This window comes from Xenopus tropicalis, chromosome 1, assembly GCF_000004195.4.
Source record: "Xenopus tropicalis strain Nigerian chromosome 1, UCB_Xtro_10.0, whole genome shotgun sequence".
Taxonomy (NCBI): Eukaryota; Metazoa; Chordata; class Amphibia; order Anura; family Pipidae; genus Xenopus; species Xenopus tropicalis.
Genome location: NC_030677.2, coordinates 147,437,832 through 147,442,960, shown reverse-complemented (window position 1 = coordinate 147,442,960; position 5,129 = coordinate 147,437,832). Strand labels below are relative to the sequence as shown.

Sequence of the window (5,129 nt, the reverse complement as noted above, 5' to 3'; positions counted from 1 at the left end):
AAAGGATACAGCACAAAACAAGAGGGCATTGCTAATTTATGAGCACCAATACCCCTAACTGCCTCACAGCCAAACCCCCCATACTGCCCACCTCCCGTTATGTGCGCTCACAGCCATGAGTACAGCTAGTAATAGGTTGGGAGCGTGGGTCCTGGCGAGGGCGTGGCCTGACATCTCCCTGCTGCCAATCAGTGCTCTCATGTGCAGTAGGACAGAAGGCAATAATGAGTCAGGGTGAGTACATGGAAGGGAATAGAGGGGTGGACATACAGCATAAACAGAGAGCAGATGTGAGCACCGTCCAGCAGCCAATCAATAAGCGTTGGTCCCTCCCAGTGCAAGCGAGGCTCAACCAATAGAAGTACAGGCCCTGTCATCCCACCGGATGTGTTGACTGGGTACCCAGGCGCATCCTGCTCTGTTTAGCCTTCGGCTTGTTTCTAGGGAGCGACTCCCGGGTGCGAGCTGAAGGGTGATGGTGCCCCCTAGGATCATGGCGATGCCCCTGCTAATCCCGCTCTCCCTGTGGGTATGGAGGGGGCAGGCTCAGACGGACAGTGCATCCCCGGAGGAGAGCCACAGAGCCTATACGGTGTTACTCAAACAGAACCTGGGTGAGGCGGCTCTGGGCATGTGGGTAAAGGGTAATGTGGGCAGTCTGACATAGTATATGGGGATGTATTGTAGCACAGTAAAGCCAAGCAGCCTCCACAGGCACAAGGGCATTATGCCGAGTAATTGGGGAATGTTAGAGCAGGTATGAGGTTTTGGGACGCACTGGAGCCAATCAGCAGGCAGTAAGGGAACAGCCCCCACACTCCTTTATCACTGATCTATCCTCCCTGTAGAGACCTCAGTGGAATGAGTCCATAACTGAGATTGCAATGCTGAGTACTAACTGCATGTGTTTGTCTTACAGTTCTGTTGGGCAGCATCCTCTGCATCCTGTTTATTGCTATGATCCTGCTGGCTGTGTGTGTGTACAAACCTGTCAGGCGGCGATAATGAGAGCGGCACCCAGGCCTGTTCCAGAGCACTGGCATCAGGATACCTGGAAGTCTCCTGGAATAACACTGCTTGAACTGTCATATAACTGCTAATATAGCTCCTGTCATTTTCTCTTCATTTCAATTTTCCTTGGACATTCATTGCCTGTGTTATAGTCGATTGGCTCAGTATAAAAGCTTGTACACTTGTACATTCATTTGAACAACTACTTGGGGAACAGTCTGAGCAGCAACTTAACCTTCATTCAGAATGCAGCAAGTTATCCTTATACCTTCATTATTCTGCTATACACCCTTGCCCTGTCTGTGCCAGTCCAAATTGTAGGATGCAGAATATGGGAGTCAGTGGGTCTGTTCACACTACTGCAGCATCCAGTGGAAATATAGCATCTTGCAAGTTTGATCACATCTGACCAGTCGTATACCGGAGAGGGTATTGCTACTTAGAATTTTGAAAGTCCACAAGTAACAAGTTGTAATGCCTTTAGAAACATCCAATTTCCCAAACCTAATCATTCAGTCCTAGAAAATGAGCAGCATCGAGAAACTACTTTTGCCTCTGCCACACTAGCGACTTGTAGCAGGTCCACATAGAATTTATTGTAACCTGCTACAGGTTGCTTGTGTGGTGTACATAGGTCTTTTGCATAGGGACATAATGCCTGCAATATAACGTATAACAGTCTAGTACTAATACCTCATAGTCGCATATTCTACATTTACTGAAGACCCAAATCCTGCAATTGTTTTTGCCATACAAAAGCATATTCCTTCACTTATTTCCTGTCTGTTATGATTCAAGTTTGCAGTACAGTGACGCAAAGGTTTTTAACTAGTTTATGGAGTTAACAAAGATGAATGTAGTGCTGTACTGAAGCCTGTGTTGTATCAAGCAAGGCTCGATGTGCTTCTCTGCTGTGGAACATTACAGGTTTATCGTGGCTGCACAGCATGTGAATGAAACTGTTCCTCAGGGACACTCTCCTGTGATATAATAAGCAATGGGACATTAATGTATAGTATTCCATGCAGGCTCTCTGTACCAAATGTATGGCCAGTACATTTATGTATGAGCTGTATTTGCCTATGCTTTACTTTGTATACTCCTCCAAGCAGAAGCAGAACTTAGGGCCACAGCCATCTTAATATGATGAATGTGGACCACTTTCTGTATTGGTAGCAATTCAGGACACTGTGATTACACACAAGATACCCAAGATGATCACCATTCTGTTAACCAGTTGGGCCAATCCTAGCAAGTTCCTATGCGCTTACAGTAAGCGATTCCTCTAATGCTTATTAAGGGAAGATGCCCAAGACCATAGTAAGCTACAGTAAGTATTATGTGAACCCCCCTTTCTCAGATATGGGGGCTTTTTATTATTAGATGGAAGGACTGAATGTTGGGAACTCAGAATACACTATATCAGTGATCCCCCAACCAGTAGCTTGGGGGCAACATGTTGCTCTCCAACCCCTTGGATGTTGCTCTCAGTGCCCCCAAGCCAGGTAATTATTTTTGAATTCCTGACTTGGTGGCAAGTTTTGGTTGAATAAAAACAAGATTTACTACCAAATAAAGCCCCTGTAAGCTGATAGTGTGCATATAGGCTGCCTAATAGCCAATCTTAGCCCTTATTTGGCACCTCCATGAACTTTTATGATGCTTGTGTTGCTTTCCAAGTTTTTTTACATTTGACTTTGGCTCATGGGTAGGAAAGGTTGGGGACCCCTGCACTATATTTTATTATTTACCAAATAACTGCTGTGTACCTGTCAGGTCTGTGTGTACCTGTCAGGCCCCTACCCCCAAACACTAACAGGTTGTTATTCAGGAAATGCTTTGTAATTTATTTTGTAACAAAGTCTGTTTTTTGTGTTATTTAAGAATAAACTTTCTAAATTGTTTGACCGTTTCATGTGCAACAAGAGAAGATTTCATTCTGAAGGGCAGCAGTGAATCCATCTGATGTTATATGGTCTGGTGAGAGGAGATACAGAGGGGCATTTACACTAAATTGCGCCTTTTCTTTTATCTCCCCAAAGTTCAGGTGTATTTTCACAGAAACATTGCATATGCCAAAATTATGTTGAAATAAATACTTTGCTTAATGTTTTCCTTATACAGTTATGTGTAAGTAAGGTATGTGGGACATTAGTATGGCGGGTATGACATAGCCATGCTAAAGTGTCTGGCTCTATATCTATAATGGTAGTTTGCCAGCCTGAAATTACCAGTGGCTAAAAAATAAAATGTAGCGGCACTCAAATTGTGGGGCCCTCCTGACAGTGTGCCCACAGCTGGTAACTTCAAATACGCAAAGCAACATGGGAGCAGCCAAGCAAAATATTCTTTAAAAAATACATGACCTAAGACTGACAGTGAATAAACTCAAACACGTTGACAAGGCTACTGTTCTGTTTTAAAGGAGAACTAAAGCTAAACTAAAGAACAGTAGAAATGTTGAACATTGTTTTGGCTTTCTGTACCAGCCCAAGGCAACAACAGCCCTTTAGTAGGGAAAAAGCCCCAGTAGCTCCCCATCGTCTTTTCTGCTGATTCACTGCACATGCTCTGTGCTGCTGTCACTTACTGAGCTTAGGGGCCGATGCACAATATACTGTGTATATAGAATATAAATGCCACAATATAGGGCTGATTAGTAATTAATACAGATAATTAGTACTGTGCATGCAAGCCCTGAATGCAGTGGAATTGCAAACATCATTTTCTGTGTGATATTTTTTGACCTCCCCTAAGCTTTATCTCTCAACAGCTGCCAAGAGCCCACTGAGCATGTGAGTGCTAACAAAACTAAGGTCCTGCATCATTACTACTGTAGAGCTAAAACTTTAGGCCATTGCAGTAAATTCAGTATATAAAATATGGCATTTCTAGCCATTTTCATATTTAGGGTTTAGTTCTCCTTTAAGTTGTTCCAAAACTTAATTTTTTTAATGGCATTTTTTCATGTGACACTAAATATATATATTTTAAACAAAATCTGCTATTGCACATGTAGCAAGAAAATTCATACCAAGAACTAGAAAGGAAAATTTCTAAAAATGGCCTCTTGTGAAATCATAATATTAATGCTCTTTTGAGTCACTGGAACTGGTCACAAGTAAAGCTGGCCACGCAGGGGACAGATCATCTGGATGGAAGCTGTCTGGATAGCCCTGGTGTACATGAAGGCTGAGCAGAACATTTTAGACGTGTGGTTCAAGGCTGTTCCAGTTTGGCTAAATACGCTTCCAAAAGGCCACCAGAAGCCAACTCACTCGGCTCTTGCTGTTCGCGGGCGACTAATCTCCCCGAAATGCCATCCCACTGGTGAAAATGTAAATCGCCGGTGGGATGGCATACGCGGCGGAGTTGCCTTGAGAGGAAACTTCCGCGATTTCACTGAAATCGCACCGCCTTGTATGCCATCCCACCGGCGATTTACATTTTCACCAGTGGGATGGCATTTCGGGGAGATTAGTCGCCCGTGAACAGGGAGATTTGTCACGGGCGACTAATCTCCCCGTGTGCCAGAGCCCTTAAACAAATTTACTCTGCATGCTCATTGGGGGTTGGGGGGTTACTTACACACATACTGATAACCACAAACAATGGTTAATAATGGCTGACTTGTTTTATTAGATAAGACTGGATGGTCAGATTCAAGTGGTTTTAAGGGAGGGTAAATGGACCATTAATAAAATACCTGCACTCCATAAACTGAGCTCATGGTTGCCAATTCTGTTGGGGGGTGGGAGTTTGGTTAAGACAGCAATGATTTCTGCCTGGCACAGCCAAGTCCAGCTCCAAAGTAAAGCTCAGTTCCAGTAGCTGCATTCTCCACCAAGGAGGTGAGCTCAGGATTAGAAAGTGTTGGCATCTGACTGAAATAAAACAATTTTACCAAGAGTTCAACCCAAATTATTAGAAGGCAGAATTAATGTGTTACAGAGGATGGAAAACAGAATTAGAAAGTGAGTGACAAGACACTGCAATATCACAAAGAACAAACCAAAACACAGAACATGAAATGCGACAAAGACCAGAACTGTAAATCTCCTGCCACAAAAAAGACATCACAAGATCTCCCCCCAAAGGATGAAAGGAACCATCTTGGC

At 43.7% G+C, this 5,129-nt stretch overlaps 1 long non-coding RNA gene across 1 annotated transcript; it reads left to right on the top strand.

Moving 5' to 3' along the window:
• Window positions 1-336: 336 nt before the first annotated feature.
• LOC108645158 lies at window positions 337-2,923 on the top strand. The gene is made up of 2 exons (XR_001923453.2): window positions 337-614; window positions 920-2,923. It is a non-coding gene; the product is annotated as an uncharacterized LOC108645158 (long non-coding RNA).
• Window positions 2,924-5,129: the final 2,206 nt, after the last annotated feature.